The 18238-nt window shown below is 35.7% G+C and overlaps 2 pseudogenes; both read left to right on the top strand.

Annotated features, from left to right (window-relative positions):
- The first annotated feature begins 6186 nt into the window (after positions 1-6186).
- On the top strand, positions 6187-7991 carry LOC120201744 (annotated as a pseudogene).
- Positions 7992-12508: 4517 nt separating this feature from the next.
- LOC120201748 lies at positions 12509-17908 on the top strand (annotated as a pseudogene).
- Positions 17909-18238: the final 330 nt, after the last annotated feature.

Here is an 18238-nt window from a genome sequence, read left to right as displayed (position 1 = left end):
CTAATGGTGTTTTACCACCAATAGCAGTCGATGGTAAGCGGTTGACAAGATGACAAGCATAGACCAAAGCCTCAGCCCAAAATTCTTTGCCTAACCCAGCATTAGACAACATACACCGAACCTTCTCCACTAATGTCCGGTTCATACGCTCTGCCACCCCATTCTGTTGTGGTGTACTTCTGACAGTGAAGTGCCTGACAATACCTTCTTCTTCACAGACTTTCAGAAATTGATCATTTTTTGTACTCTCCACCATTGTCTGTACGGAGACGTTTGATTTTTATACCTGTTTGAGTCTCCACCATCTTTTTCCATTTAAGGAAAAATCCTAGCACCTCATCCTTTGTCTTCATTGTATACACCCAAACTCTCCGGGAAAAATCATCAACAAAGGTGACATAATAGTGTGTTCCTCCCAATGAAGTTGTCTTAGAAGACCCCCATACATCTGAATGAACATAATCCAAAATACCTTTAGTATCATGAATTGTTTTTCTAAATTTCACCATCGTCTTCTTCCCTTTGATGCAATGCTCACAAAAGCTAATTTGCAAGCCCGAGCACCCTTCAATAATCCTTGATCTATCAGCAATTTCAAGGATTTTTCACCAACATGCCCCAAGCGCATATGCCATAACTTGGTTGCTTCTGATTCCTGTTCTTCAGTAGAAGCTGCCACTGTTGTTGTCCCAACAATTGTACTACCCAGAAAATAATACACATTGTTTCTTTTCCGGATTCCCTTCATTATCACCAGTGAACCAGAGATAATCCTCATAATCCCATCTTTTGCTCTCACTTCTAAACCTTTTGACTCTAAGGTTCCCACAGAGATGAGATTTCTCATTAAATCTGGTACATAATGGACACCTATAAAGGTTCTGATTAATCCATCCTGATTCCTCAAGCGAATTGAACCAATCCCAAGTGTGTCAAGAGGGGAATTATTTGCTGTGTAGACAATTTCACCTTTTAGTTCTTTAAAATCAAAGAACCATTCTCTATTGGGAGTCATATGGTGGCTACAAGCTGAATCTAACAGCCATGAACTGGAACAGCTGGTTGATGGCGTAGCAGCGAATGCGAAATCTGAATCTGTATCATCATACTCGACCACATTTGATTCTGAGACGGCCTTTCCCCTTTCAGGTTTACCTTTATTCTTTAGCTTGAGACTTCTTTCTTCCAGTGCCCTTTTTCTCGACAAAAGACACATTCATCTTTGTTCAAGCTGGACTTTGACTTCGATCTCCCTCTCCTTCCTTTATTTTGACTCTTCGAATGGCCTCTAACAACAAGAGCTTCTTCTTCGACACTTGTGTTTTCTTGTTTGTCTTTCTTTCTCAATTCATAACTAAACAAGGCAGCAGTTACTTCACTGAGAGACACATCAACCTTCCCATGAAGTAGAGTAGTTTCAAGATACTCAAACTCATCAGGAAGTGATCCCATCAACATCAAAGCCAAATTTTCATCTTCAAAAGTCACGTCCATATTCATCAGATTAGTCACCAGCAGATTAAAGCTAATAATGTGATCATTCATAGTGGTACCTGGTACATAGTTGAAGCGGAACAATCTCTTTTTCATGTAGAGATTGTTTTGACCGCTTTTCTTCAAAAATTTCTCCTCCAGTGCCTTCCACAATTTACTTGCAGAAGTTTCCTTAGAAAATGCATACTTCTGCTCTCTAGAAAGACACGATCGAATAGTACCACATGTCAATCTATTGATCCTCTTCCATTCTTTCTCCTCAACATCATCTGGTTTCTCTCCTTCAATAGCAATGTCTAGACCCTGCAGAAATAGGGCATCTAAAACCTCACTTTGCCGCATGCCGAAATGACCGGTGCTATCAAAAATCTCCACTGCAAATCTAACATTTGTCACAACATTTCTTGCGGATGTTTTTGTGTCGTCTGCCATTTTTGTTACAAATTCTATTTAATAGCTGTCAATGCGAAATGTCAATTACCCTGCTACAAATTCTATTTAATAGCTGTCAATGCGGAATGTCAATTACCCTAAGGAAATTTTTTCTGATGTGGAAGATCAGCCTAAGCCGCAACCACAGAGCATACTAAAATAAACCAAGAGCGGTGATACCAATTGTTGTGGAATTCGGGTTAATTTCCACCAATAATAACAAATTCACCTTGAAAACTATTATCTAGGTGACTAGTGTGAAAACGATTGTACTAAAAAAACACCCCAAGGTAGAATCCCAGGAAAGAGGAGGGGTCACAATGGTCCCTCTTAAAACCCACTTTCCTTAGATAGAACTACCAAGACAAGTAATTTTAATAGAACAATAATTAACAACAACTATACCCGACAATAGCTATTAAATAGACATAAAGAGAACACCAAAATTTAACGAGGTTAGGCCAAAATTATACCTACCACCTCGAACACTACTAAAATAATATTTCACTAATAGAGGAAATATTACAAAGAGAGAAAGAGTACAAATAGCCTTTAATATAGAAGAAGGCTTATATTTGTGGGATGCTAAACTAAGAAGGAATATGACTTTATTTATAACAAAAGAATTTCTCCTCCTCCTTATACACAACCAATGTGGAACTTTGCCAAAAAACAAACCTACACCATCAATGTGGATGGCTGGAATGGCTTACGGATATGTAAAAGGAATGCTACTGGTCATGGCCGGGGTTTCTGTCGGTGTATCCTTACCTTACTTTGTTGGTTCTGTCTTTCACGCCGAGATTCAAGTTTGTTTTGAAACACTAGCTATCTCTTTTTCGTTTCATGGTTTCAACAACAATAATCAGTAGTATCTAACATTTTTGTTTTGGTTTTGGGTTGGTATAACGTAGCGGTTGTTAGAGAAATATCCAAAGGAATCTTCAATACTGAGACTGGCAGGAGAAGGGGGCTGGTTTCATCAGTTCCGGACTGTTACGTTGATTAGGACGCAGGACAAAAGGAGTCTTACTACCAAACAGATCATATTCAACGTCGTCGGATTCTGTGCATCGGTGGGGGCTACGATTTTTATCGGCATTCGCACCAAGAAGAGACTCGATCGACTACGCCAGGAAGAGTCGATGCTGGAGTAGGCTGTGATTTAAGCATGAGATGAAGCTTTACCAAGTTCTGAATCATAATTAGGAAGCTAATATAGAAGACATAGTTTCATTGATTTTTTTTTAATTCTTTAGTGAAAGAAATGGAAGAAGCAACGGAAATGCATATATGGGTTTGGAATTGATGATCTGAGGTGCCTCAGTTTGTGATTGCATTGTAAAGGCTTTGGTAAAAGTATAGGTTTTCAGCGGTCTTGACCAGAAAAACCATTTATAGGAGTCTTATACTTGGTCAATTTTTTCTATTCTAGACAATGGACTTGAAAAGTTTTTATTATAGGACTTCGGATCATAGGAATTAATGCAAAAGATTTTAAACATTTGTGCAGAGCATTGAGACGGTTGTGCTGTAATTGATCTGAATCCAACGAATATATTTGACCTGGCCAGAAGGTGTTGTGTTTTGAACCAAGTATAAGCAATAGCTTTATTGCTCGGTAAAGGGATCAACTCATTAAACAGCCTTCATTTGTTATCAGTTGATAGAATTGGCTGCTGAGTTGAACTCTGATTTCTGAGTATTGCTTGAAGGAACTCTCTCAGCAGAAGCATCCTCAAGGAGAAGGAATTATTGTTTCCCATTTTCATTTAGAATATGATTGATTATATGTGGTTAGGCAGTACTTAGAAACTAAGTGAGCATTCTGAGGTGGTTTTACAATATCTTCTTCTATGCTTAATACCGAACAAATTTCTCATTTAATCGTGTCAAAATTCATTCTATGTTAAGAGTGGTTGATGCAAAAATGCGGGAGAAACGTATTGCCCCTGCCTTTTCATTTAGGTAATGGGTTACATTTTATTTAGTCTTCATGGGAACTGAACTTTTCGGTAGTAATTTAGATCTTTTGACTTGGTCATCTTTAAACTTTCGAATGCATTCGTCTCTTTGATTTTTTATCCAATCATGTTTACCATCTACTATCTAAAATATGCATGTTCAAAGACTAGATACATCTTCATGTATTAGGAATAGAAAAATGTACTGTTTTTGTTATTAAGATTTCATGTAGTTTATTTGTTTATACATGTCATGTAAATGTATACCAAATATCTATATATGCCCACTTTTTCAGCATTTCTACTGGCATGGTTACTTACGAAAATTTAGGTATTCGTGTTCAGAGTCTTAAGAAAGGCCATATTACGGTGGATATTGATCTTCGATAGGGTGGGGATCCAAATATAGTTATAGATGTTGATACACCTGTTGTTGCAATACCAATTCAGGTTGGGGCATTAACAACCTTTCAAACTTATACACATGATATTCTAGTATCATATATTTTGAACAGTGTTGCATACCATGTTATTTTTTCGATCTTCATAGTTTGAAAATCTTATGAGATGTGATCTTTTTTTTGGCTTACTATTAGTGTTATGCTCTATGATGCAGTTGAAGGATATCAAATTTTCTCCGTGGTTCGAGTCATTTTCCAACTTACTGAGGAGATGCCTTGTATTTCTGAGGTACCATTCAGTAATTTCTAAAGGGCTGCAACCTTACAGGGGTTTGTATAGATGTTTTGGTTGAACAAACTTTCCAGGATGTTCCATAAAAACATTTAATTGCGCAATAGACGATACATGCAGCTTGCTTTTGTTGTAAGATTGTCTAGAATCTGGAGCACAATTTCATAAATTTCTGAAAGAGAAGTGGTTATTTATAGCAGTTTTTACTGAAGTATATAGATGATTCTTATACATGCTTTGTGGAAGAATAGAGTATTATTCTTGCCTTGATGTTGTTTAACTGTTCTGATTATCGTATCTGTTTCATACTTTCTGTTTAACATGGAGGAACAAGCGAATGCGGTGGAAGAAGAGAAGAGGATCCTAGAAGCTAGAAAGGAATTGAAAGAAGCCGGAGTTATCCAAAGCACAACGGCTGCAGTCGATGCAACAGCGGCCGGTAGTGGTGGTGGGATCATGGGGAGTGTTGGCAGTGGGAAGTTCATGGGCAGGACATTAACGGGCAATCTAGTAGAAGAGGTGACTAGCATCATCCAAGCATATGGTGGATCAAAGCCCCCCCTCCCCCTTCCCTTTAAATTCCAGTACCAGAAAGAACATGTGTGTACTTAAAGCTGCCCAGGTTCAGTTTACTGCAAGTAAGTAATTCAAATGCTTCTTCATTGTTATTGCTCGTTGTCTGGAATTGGATTGTGCATGTGAAAATCTTGTTTCATTCTCCAACACTGTTTACTTTTTTAAGAAAAAATTATTAATACATTATTTTATTGTATATATCGCATTCTACTCAGTTTTGTTTCCCGAACTTTATTAATAATTTGTTGTTCTGGGTTAGACCAAAAAAAGTATTTAATTAAAAGCAAGCACATTGTTTCATCATCATCGTCACATTCACATTCACTCACGGGGTCAGCAGTGACAACCCCGGCAAGCGTGGGCTGTAAGACTTTGGCTTTTAGAAGCGAACAACAACATGTGTGCATAAAAAAACAGAACAATGGCTATTGGCAAGTGGGACTCACATGACCTCAGTCCATTCCAACCCTTAAAGTATTGTATTTGTAACATACACAACTACAATACCGTAACTGTATATACAACCAACCAAGGTAACCATAATCTAATACTATGGGTCAAACATATACGAGCAAATACGAGCAAGACAAACAAGGCACAAGACTCCATTCAACTCACGCGACTCGCAAAGCGAGTTTCCCTTTCCTCAGTTCCTTAACCAGCCAGGATGCGGGCACCAGCAGCCATCAGTGGCTCACAGAGCAACAGGAGACAAAGAACTAGTTTTATAGTTAATGTAGATCTCGATCTCACGTGAAACCTCAGTCGTCCCATGTTCATCTTCATCACAATAGCGCGTGTTGTTCAAATTCTTCAACTAGAAATAAAATAAAATAAAACCGAACTCAACTGTCACGATTAAGTTCGTGACACTCCAACAACACTAGTTGGACACGTCAACATTACCATCTGCATCATAAAAGGACTCTCTCCCGGTCACGGTCACGGTCACCCAAAAACTCTTTATCCTTTAAGCGAAAAATTCGAAACTACTATGTATTATGTGAAAGCAAATGAAATTCAAACTTGTGCTTTGATCTCTTTATTCAGAATCATGCCGTCACGGTCTTCACCGCCGGAGATTGGGGAGGATACGTCGTTGAAGCACCACCGCCACATAAACTCCTACCACCTCCTTCCCCCACTACTTGCAGGAACCATAACTATAACCATAATCCTTTTAACCCTATTAACCATCTTCATCTACCGGAAGCTCTCTCGCAACCGTACTGCTCCATCGGACTCTCCAAGCCACCGTCAATGCCATCGCTTTTCGTACTCCCTTATCCGCCGCGCCACCTCCTCATTCTCCGCTTCCAACCGCTTAGGACATGGCGGTTTTGGCTCTGTTTACAAAGGAAGTCTTCCTTCTTTGCCTCAACAACTTGCAATCAAAGTCATGAAGTCAGCGGATTCATTGCACGGAGAGCGTGAGTTCCACAACGAACTCTCTCTATCACGCGCCTTGGTTTCTCCCCACATTGTCCCTCTCCTCGGTTTCTCTTCAGATTCGGGAAAGAGGAGGTTCGTTTTGGTTTACGAATTAATGGAAAATGGCAGCGTCCAAGACGCGCTGTTGGATAAAAAATGTGAAGAATTAATGAGCTGGAGCAGAAGATATCGTGTTTTATGCGATGTAGCTAAAGGGCTTGAATATCTTCACCATTTTTGTAATCCTCCGGTCATTCATGGTGATATTAAGCCAAGCAACATCCTCTTGGATGGAGAATTTAAGGCCAAGATTGGTGATTTCGGGCTTGCTAGATTGAAAACTGAGGTTCTGATTGAAGGGCTTGAAGAAGATGACATTTTGAAGAAAAAAGATGAAAACGGATCGATTTTAGAAGAAACAGAGAGCGGTTTGACCGGGTTCGAAGAAGGGGCGAGTTCGACGGTCGCTGATAGATCACCGGAGGCGTCGCCGGGACTGTCACCGGAAAAGGGAGTGTTGTATCTGAAGGGTTGTTTGATAAAAAGGGTGGCTCGAGAAGAGATTGGTGGTGGAACCAAAATCATGGAGGTGGGTCTGAATCCGTGAGAATTAAAGACTATGTGATGGAATGGGTGGGAAATGAGATTCAAAAAGAAAAGCCCAGAAATGAATGGCTTGCTTCTCCGGGCTCAGTTGATAATATTAATGATAACAAGGTATCGAGTTCCAGTGTTGGCATCAAGAAGCAGAGGAACAGGAAGCCGAGAGAATGGTGGAAAGAAGAATTTTGTGAAGAACTAACAAAGAAGAAGAAGAAGAAAAGAGGGCCTAGTTCAAGTAACAATGGAGGAGAATCGTGGTGGGAAAGAGATGAAGAAACGGTAGAAAAGAAAAGGAAAAGAAGTAGGAGAGGCAGCATTGATCGGTGGTTAGATGGATTTAGTGGTGAATTCAGAGTACCAAAGAGCGGTGGGATCAGTAATACACCGAGTATGAGAGGAACAGTTTGTTATATCGCGCCGGAATATGGCGGCGGCGGTTTACTTTCGGAAAAATGCGATGTATATAGCTTTGGGGTATTGGCTTTGGTTATAATATCCGGGCGGAGACCTCTCCAAGTAACGGGCTCGACGATGTGTGAATTGGAGAGGAGGAATTTGATATCTTGGGCAAGGCAAGTGGGTTGCAGTGGGTGGCTTTTAGAACTTGTTGATCCATGTATTCATTCAGTGGACAAGGATCAAGCATTGCTTTGCATCACCATGGCATTGCTTTGTCTCCAAAGATCACCGAGCAAGCGGCCCACTATGAAGGAGATTGTGGAGATGCTTTCCGGTGAGGCCGAACCACCGCATTTGCCTTTCGAGTTCTCGCCATCCCCCAGGAGGATCACCGGATGAGTTTCGATTCACTGTGTAGTAGAAATAGTTGCAAACAAAGGTTGTTTCATTCTTGCCTTTGCCTTTGCCTGTGTCTACAATGAGAATGAGTTGTGGTGCTTTGCCTTTGGGGATATGCGATGGTCTCAGCTTTAACCAACCAAAAGCAGAGAAAGCTCATTGAGCGCTCTTACCGGTTGAATCGGAAAGATTCCAATTTCTGTGTAATTGGTCAGGAAAAGATTCTCCAGTACCCTTGTGGTTTTGAACAAGACTCTTGTTTACACTGAATCATCTATCTGCTCAATGCGGCCCTGGCCTTGTTTAGATTCCCTCTTCTCTGTTTCCTTTATCACTTTATCTCTTTTTTAAAATATTTTAATTCAGTTATAAAATATGAATACTATATTGATTACTTCTTTCTTATTTATATTGTGTTATTACACAAATTAAAATGTTGAATTATATGTAAAATTGAAAACGTATAAGGATACTTTTTCCTTATAGTATATTTAATTTGTTATTTTCGTCTCTATCGTATTTCGCGTCAATTTAACCGTTGAAGTTATTCAATTATAATATACCCTTAACCTAAAACTCTAAACTATAACATCTAAGTCCTAAACTATAACCCTACAACCTTTAAACAATAAACCATGTACCTTAAACCTTAACTTAAGGTTTATAATTTAGGATTTTAAATTAAGGGTATCGTATACAATGATGCAATTGAACAACTTTAAAGGTTAAATTGAGACGAAAATGATAAGTTAGATCTATTACTGAACAAAAATGACCCTTAAAACAATTGAAAAACATTAACAAATATCTAATTTGTTCGTGTACAAATAAATATATTCACTGTTTGATCTAATAATTTAAATTTATTCATATTAGATTTAAACTAATATTTATTATTAAATTAATAGGAAGATAATGTAAATCATGTTAACACTCTAAGAATTCAAACAGAACATTTTATAATTTAAGAGAAAATTACAATAATAAAAAAAAGAAAAACCTTAAATTGTTAATATTTTTAACGTATCACATAAATTATTGTTCATATTTTATCAATTCAGTAGTCAAAATAATTTTCTTTAAAATAATGATTATATTTTTTTATTGTACTTCCGATACCTTAGATTCATACCGATTAATCATGTATTGCATACCCAACATCGCTGGATAAGTTTTATAGGAAAAAATCTCTGCATATATAAAAGCCTCGAATTTGAAGTATACTTAAACGATATCACCACTTGAATTAATTAATTGATAAAATAATAATTATTTTAATAAAAAAGTTAAATTTTGTTAGGATTGATGAAGCTAAAAAAGACAACCGAAAATGTGCTAAGAGAGGATGAATTGACAATTTAAAATTTAGGGAGTAAGAACTATAAAGATAGGAAATTTGCTCAAATATTTATATTGGTTCGACTTATCAACCAAGTCTACATCCACTACCTAAGCTCCTCACTTAGAATTTTTCAACAAATCTACTAATTTGTTCTTTCTTTTTCAATGATAAAGAGATAACATTTACAATTCTCTATCTTTTCAATTGACTAAGATAGAATCAAACTCCTTTTACAAAAAAAATGTAAACAATAAAACCTCTCTAAAGTAGGTGTTTACAAAGATTAGGCTCACTAAACACTAATATTTACAAGAGAAATAAAAATAAGAATAAAAAACTCTTATCTCTTGTTTGATTTCTTGGATATGTGTTCTAATCTATCTTCAAGTGTCATTAACTTGTTTTTATAGGTTGGAATGTGTTTGTGACTGTTTCTAGTCGTTGGGATGATTTGGAGAGATAATTTCTATGCAAAATAGAATTGTCCAGGACATGGAGTATCAGTACTCTTTTAATGAGTATTGGTATTTTCTTTAATATTTTTAAATAAAAATACCCGTTACTAGCCGTTGGTCATGACGGTATCGATACGACTATGTAAAGTAGTATCGGTACCCCCTTTGGGTATCGTTACCTATTTTGCATTTTGGAATTTAAGCAAATTGGTAGTATCGATACTACTTAGATAATATCATTACTTCTCTTACCTTTGATATCAGTATCATATGAATAATATCGATACTATTCAAATAATATTGATACTATGAGAGCAGTATCGTTACATCGTACGTGAAAATTGTTTTTATGCTCAAATTTAAATTTAATGGACTTTAAATTATTTGTGAAATCTTTTAAAAACTTTCAACAAATTTAATTTAATCTAAAAATATTTTACCTAGATGTGTTATATCAAAACATTATAAAAATTAGTTCACCAAATTTCAATAACAAAATTAAAAGTAAGAATAGATTAGTGTAGTCCAAACTTGGTGGCTACGGAAAAGCAAAAGGAATTGTACCCTAAGCTTGATAGCTCAGGATTGATTCGTAGTAGGTAACAAATAGTCGAACACTGAAAGCCAATATCCGAAAGTCTTTACATAATACCACAATCCGACATTCTTCGATCTAAAATATCCAACGGTTGTCGGACGTCAACCGAACTGTATGTTTACCTGATTTAAGATTTTAGATACCATTATTTTAAGGGTAAAGTATAGTAATGGTCACTGAACATTTCTGAAGTTTGCATTTAGGTCCCTCAACTTTTAAAACTTGCAATACAGTCCTCCAACATTTATTCCGTTTGCAATATGATCCCCCAACTTAAATAACTGTTAGAAAATTAGGGTAAATTATATAAACGGTCATTGAACTTTTTAGGCACTTGAATTTAGGTCCCCAACTTTTTAAAATTTTCAAAACAGTCCCCCAATAATTTTATTTTCTTATTAAATATAGATGTATAGAAAATATAAATGATTCAATTTATATTTAAATGTATGAATCATTTATATTTTTGATATATTTTATTTTTCTTGTATAAACTAGTATTTAAAATATGTTTATATTTTAATCAAAATATTTCAATATACGAATAAAAATATATTTATATAAATGTATATTTATATTTAGATGTATAAATAAAAAAATATATTCATATATTAATGTATGAATCATTTATATTTTTTGAATATTTTATTTTTAATAAGAAATTAAAATTATTAATTATATTAGAAATACTCAACTTAAGATTATATATATAATCATGAATTATAAATATGAAAAATATAAATATTATATTTAGTTTAAAAATATATAAATCTTAAATTTATTCTTTTAAAATATTGTATCAACTAATATTTAAAAAATATATTAAATCTATCAAACAATTTATCAAATATAATATTTTTTATTGTAAAAAAATATAATATTTTCCCATCATTTATTGCTTTCAAATTTTTTGCCGAAGTTCAAATCTCATTATTTTCGTTTTCCATTATATTCTTTTTTTTCTGGCATTGGTCATACTATTAGTATATGTATTATTGTATATCTCTTAACACAAACGATGGTGTTAGCTTAGTGGCTCCACCCTGTATCTTTCATTTGCGTGACTCAGGTTTGAGTTTGCCCAATACCCAAATTTTACTTCTTTGTAACTTAATTTTCTTCTAATTAGGTGGTGACATGTGTCACCAATAACATATATCATGATCATGTGTTAACATATGTCAGATCCTGGTTAAATGATTAATTTATTAAATTTTATTTAATTTAGGACCAAATTGATAGCATATATAAATAATTAGGTGGTGACATGCGTCACCAATGACACGTGTCATGATCATGTGCTAACACATGTCAGATCCTAATTAAATGATTAATTTATTAAATTCTATTTAATTTAGGACCAAATTGATTATATAAATAATAAAGATTGAATGTATAATAATGTCAATTCCTTTTAACTGCCACTTCATCATTTGTATCAATTGGTAACGACTAGTGACTTAGTTGAAATAGTTAAATAATTATGTTGTATGATTGATAAATTTAAAAGATCGATGACAAAAGTAAAAAGGGCTAGATAGTTAAGTTGTCAACCTAGTAGTTTACACTTTTATTTATACATCAAAATAACATTTTATAAATTTAAAATTCGAATTATTTTCAACCTCTTCTATATCCTAACTACTTTTTTTAATTAAAATTTTTTTTCAACAGATAAGAATTATACTATTATATTTATATAAAAAATACGTATCACATGAAATAAGATGAAATTAAATAATAATAAATCTGACATAATTGAATTTAATTGAATTATTTTGGAATTTAGGGTTGAGAATGAAATTGAATTACTTTGGAAATTGGGGTTTATAATGAAATTGAGGACTGTTTTGCAAGTTTTAAAAGTTGGGAGACCTAAATTCAAGTGTCTGAAAAGTTCAATAACCTTTTATATAATTTACCCTAATTTCTAACGGTGGTTTAATTTAGGGGACCATATTGCAAACGGAATAAATATTGAGGGACTGTATTGTAAGTTTTAAAAATTGAGAGACCTAAATACAAGCTTCAGAAATATTCAGTGACTATTACTATACTTTACCCTTATTTTAAAATCTCACAAAGTTTTACCTTATAGCCGATTCATCAGGTAACCTGACAGGTTCTCGCGTCTCCCTGTGCCAATCGATTCAAGCGTTGGAGAAACTAGCTGCGATGCCCGGCGGTGGTAGCGACGCGCCACTGGCATCCTCTGCCAACGGTGGCGAATTCCTTCTTTCTTTACTCCGAAAGCCCAAATCAAATGAACAGCAGCAACAATCTCCATTAATGTCCAGTGTTACAGCCATGCTTATTCCTCAACCGCGACAGTGGCAGCAGCAGCAGCAGCCGTTGCCCTTAGATCCGGCCGTTGCAGCAGTTGGGCGTGCACTCCCTTTGCCGCCATCTTGGCCATCTAATGCACGGGATCTACAGACTCCCTGGCCGCAAACAAACCATCCGCCTTTCGCGCCTAATTTTCTAGGGTTTCCCCAAAACCCTTGGTCTTCATCGGGAAACCAATTCGTCGGTAATCAAGGAGCTTTGAACGATGACTTGAGAAGGCTAGGTTTTCCAGGCATGGATAATAACAACAGTCACGTGATCCAGAACCTGATCCTGCAGCAAAAGCATCAGGAACAAAAGCTCCTCTTTGGTTCTTTGCCTAGTGATATTCAAATGCCGCAGAAGCCTGAGAGTTTACTTAATGGTAATTTGCTTGAAAAATTGAAGTTGGAACTATCGGAGCAGCAACCAGCGTCGAAGCGTAATACCAATACGAATTTGACTCCATACGCCTTTCAACATCAAAATTCTGGTGAAAGAGGAAAGCAACGTCAGAATGATGGAAATTACAGGCCTCCCTCATCAGGGGAAACTATAAGGGCGCCTGCTGGGTTTTCAGGGAAGCCTAGAGGAGGAGGGAGCTGGGATTTCAGAAGGAAAAAGCATGTTGAGCACAATGTAGATGAACTAAAAGCTGAATACAGTCATTTGAGTAGTGAGAATGAGATGGGACTTCGTGGCAGCTTGATCACCCTGGGCCGCCGGCAGGGAGTAATCTACGGTCTGTTTCAGCTACTGATATTGAAGAGTCTCTTTTCGAATCGTGTAGGGTTGGTTATAGAGATGGGTTGTCAAAGCGTGATAAGTTTAAGAGTGAAGGTGGTAGCCAAGTGGACAAGGTTGGGGAAAAGCTTGTTGTGTCTTTGTTGATTGGGGAAGACTCTGATGATAAGAAGCAGCATCGTCATGAGAAGGTAAACTCCCCCCTAATATTACTTCTTTTACCTTGAAGTTATCACAATGGTTTGTGAAGCATTGAGAGATCAGAGACTTAACGATTAAGGCATAGTCGTGTAGGTCTGGATTCTAGATTTAGATTCAACAGGCACACAATTAATTTTGGTATTATATGCTTAATAGATCACTGATGCAGGGGATCCGAGACAGATGATGCTGAGCTGTCAGATTGCACGTTGATGGCGCTGAGATACCATGAGTTAGCAGATCAACGCAAAGGCGGGAATTGATTGTGACATGTTCCTCATTGGGGTCGTTTTGAGTATGTTTCAGTCTTTTGGTCATCATTTTGGCTACAGGTGTCAGAATCGCGCATAAGACCCCAATCCGGAAAGCTCTTTTCGACGCGCACGCTCTCCACATGAGCTACGCTCCATGTGGCCTTTTTTTCAACTTCAAATTCTGTCGTTTTCCCCTCTGAATCACTAGATTTAGTTATTTTTTACTATTTATGATAATATTTCGATTGTTAATTAGGAAGTCAATTTAAATCCGATTTAGGCCGGATTTTTGGGAGATTGCTTATTTTATTTCGAATTTCAATTTAGAGTGATTTGGGAGATTGCTTATTTTATTTCGAATTTCAATTTAGAGTGATTTTCGGGATTTTGCTATTTTTGGCAAAATTCGAATAAAGACGATTTTTTTTGCTATAACAGTCCGGCTTGTGGACTGTTTTTTGATAGTTTTGATTTTATAATATTTTATTAAACCCTAGAGACTTTTTCTCTGATTTTTGGGCAAATTTTCTCTTGTGAATCGTCTGTCGGAGCTAGCCTAGAGGATAATCACTATTATGTCTGGCGTCAATCACTTATTTAGTTTGTAATGTTAGTTTCCAATGCTTTGCATTTTAAATTCAAATGGTGTCCAAATGGACTCTTGTTTAAATTTGGTATTGACTTGTGATTTTCATATCATGAATCAAGATTAGATAACAGAGGCCAAAGGTTACTTGGCCAGAGAGTTAGAATGGTGAAAAGGCAGATTGCATGTCGTGGTGACATTCACAGGCTAAATACACCTTTGCTTGCTATTTATGAGTCGCTTATTCCACCTGAGGAGGAAAGAACTAAGCAGAAACAGTTATTGGCATTACTTGAGAAACTAGTTTGCAATGAATGGCCGAAAGCACAGTTATTTCTATATGGATCATGTGCCAACTCTTTTGGGGTTTCAAAAAGTGATATTGATGTTTGCCTTGCATTTAACGAGAACATTAACAACAAATCTGAAATCTTGTTAAAGTTGGCAGCTATTTTGCAGTCAGATAATCTTCAGAATGTGCAGGTTGGTTATATTGCCAATTCCTTTAAAATTTAATGCAATCAACTATAAGTGTGATCTTACCTTGTGTTTTTCCTTTTAAAATTGGTTTTAAAATAGTTGCTGAGATTTTTGGTATGTTCTATTATTGATCGTAATTTGCCAATTTTGCTTTCTTTAACTGATTAGTTTTCGTATTTATTTTATTAATGGCCACTACATGTGGCCTTTTTCTTTTAAAATAAACTTGGTTATTTCATTACTTTTTTGTTTTTCTAGGTGGATGATAATATAAGTTGAGTATATTGATCCGGATTCGAATCAGTACATGCACCTAAGAAATATTGAATTTACACCCTTAAGATTCATTATCTGATTTATATTAGTTTGTGTAGATAGGTTCAGAATTCCATGTTATCTTTGTATTATATTTTCATTAAACTTCCTTTTGTTTTCCTTTCCTGCTACTATACTTCCATGAAGTGACAACACTTTTTTATGGATAAATGCTGAATATTCATTATCCAAAGAAAGCATGTCTGCTACAGTACAATAGTATAAGAATCATACAAATAAACTAATGAACCTTAATCTATACAATAATTGAACTATCCCCCAGTGTATACAAAGCTGAGAATTTATGTCACTACTCATATTAATGTTTTTACCTAAAAACCTTGTTTGTGTAGTATTTCTAATATCCTCGATCATATCATCTTCACTTCTTTTTACCTTTTGAAACCATCTATCATTTATTTCTTTCCAAATCAAATAAGTACGAGCATTCCAAGCAATTTTCAATATAATAGTGAGAAGATTTTCCTTTCAGTGTACACATGCTCACTCTGCCATGCCATTACCTCTCTGTTAAGACTTCATATCCTATCTACCTCCTTCCAAACTTTCTTTGCATAACTGCATCCAAAGAAGAGATGGTCCATGTTTTCATCTTCACAACAACAAAGACTACATGGGGAATCTACTTCCATGAAGTGTATACAGAACTTTGCCCTTGAAGCGTAGACTAAAACTTACACAGCAAATAGAGTATAACTTACCATTTGCCTCCTGTGCAGGCATTGACTCGTGCCAGAGTCCCCATAGTAAAGCTTATGGATCCGGCAACTGGAATTTCCTGTGACATATGCATAAACAATGTTTTGGCTGTAGTAAATACTAAGCTTCTATGTGATTATGCAAAGATAGATGCAAGATTACGGCAGTTGGCATTTGTTGTGAAACATTGGGCCAAGTACAGAGTTGTGAATGCAACTTATCAAGGAACTTTATCCAGCTATGCGTAAGTAATTTGCTACTATAACTCTATTCCAACAATCAGAAATGTAATCCTTGTGCAGCATATTCCAATTGGTGCTAGTGGTTAGGCTGTTTAGCTTGCTTTGGAGTTCAAGCATAGATAAAAATACAAGCTAATGATGGTCAATGTGGTTAGGATTTGTGCATCTAGAAAAGAGTAGGGAAACATTTTTTCTTGTTCTCAGGTTTTGTTTTTAATTAGGATTTTCTTTTCAGGTATGTTTTGATGTGCATTCATTTCTTACAGCAGCGTAGACCTGCCATCCTTCCATGCTTGCAGGTGTGTAGGCCTTCTTGCTTCCTATATCTGCTATTTCATATGGCTCTTTTATGTTATTTCTATGGTGCAAAAACTTATGAAACTTAATAATTTGAATTTTGTTCTACCCTTGCTACTTTATTTTTAGTGAATATTCTCCTAAATAGTAATGGTAACATGATATCTATTTTCTGCTTTACCACTTTCAGTTTATTGATATAATGAACGAGTGGCAGACAACAAGTTAGATAACGTAACCAATGGAAAATTCTGTCAGAAATGAGTGGACTTTTAATAATGTTTTTTTTCCAATTATTTAGGTAGTGTTGCAGTCATATGTTACCTGTATGATTCATTTATGATTGTTGATTATGTTTCTTACAATAAATCTTATGGTTCGTAATTAACATATGGTTAGTTTCATGTTGGATCTATCCACAACCTTTATTCCTTTGCGTGAAACACTTAATGAGAAGCTTTGCATTTTTCTTTTCTTTTTAAATGAGAAGCTTTGCATTTTTTTCTTTTTTACTTGTCAAATATTGTGACTGAATGTTGTTGGGTTAACCTTTTTTTTTTTTTTTTGCATTTGCTTATTCTCCCTCAGGGGATGGAGAAAACCTACAATGTTACAGTGGATAATATTGAGTGTGCTTACTTTGATAAAGTTGAACAACTTAGCAACTTTGGCTCTCCTAACAAGGAAACCGTTGCTCAACTGGTGTGGGGATTTTTTAACTATTGGGCATATGGTCATGATTATGCAAATTCAGTAATATCTGTTCGCATGGGCTGCATAATCAGGTGAAATACAAATTTCTCTTGACGATTGCTGAATATGCAAGTGCAAGTAAATTGCATGAATCTAGTTTTAGTTTGAAGCACTTTGGGTATTATTTGCAGCTTGTGGTGAATGTCCCCTTATGCAATATGCCTTTCTGTTCCGGTTCTCTTAGGTCTAGAAATTCGAGACGGTATTACAATATTTGGGCTGGAAGAAACATGTTTCTACTCTTAGAATGGCTTGCAATTTGTAAAAGATCAATGACTACTTAAAGTAAATACATTTGTTTTGCCTTAATTGAGGAATAAATAGATGAAGGTGCGAAGAATAGGATAAGATAATGCTTTTCTTTTTGGTAGATTAAAATCTCATTTATGACATTTCTTTGTACAGTAAGCAAGAAAAAGATTGGACAAGAAGAGTTGGGAATGATCGTCATTTGATCTGCATACCTTGGCCGTGTGGTGGACAGGTTCAGCATCAGAGTTCTGAGAGAAGAGTTTGAACGCGCTGCTGATATCATGCAGTATGATCCAAATCCTTGTGTCAAGCTCTTCGAACCTTATGTTCGTGGTTAGCAAAAGACCTTGGTGTGTTTAAAGTAAGCCAATTTTGCGTTGGGTTTATATTATGTATTTAGGGCTTTAGGCGTTGTTCATGACCATAACTGTAAAGAATTATCAGGTTTATGAAACTTTTCTTCTTCTTCTTCTTCTTCTTCTTCTTTTGTTTTAGATTTCTAGTTTCTTTATAATCAATTTTTTTTTGTAAAATAATGTTGATCCTGTAAATTGTTGTACTTTAATTTAAACAGCTAATTTATCCAAATAAAGTTGCGGGGTTAAGAGACTAATGACATATACCGTGCTCCAAATAAAGGTATTTTATGTAGCAGATCTTGAATGGTAGGTTTTCTGGACAAG

This window comes from Hibiscus syriacus, unplaced genomic scaffold, assembly GCF_006381635.1.
Source record: "Hibiscus syriacus cultivar Baekdansim isolate YM2019G1 unplaced genomic scaffold, ASM638163v2 tig00007902_pilon, whole genome shotgun sequence".
In the NCBI taxonomy this organism is placed as follows: Eukaryota; Viridiplantae; Streptophyta; class Magnoliopsida; order Malvales; family Malvaceae; genus Hibiscus; species Hibiscus syriacus.
The sequence above is the reverse complement of the archived record's forward strand: the minus strand, read 5'-3'. Positions and strand labels throughout refer to the sequence as shown.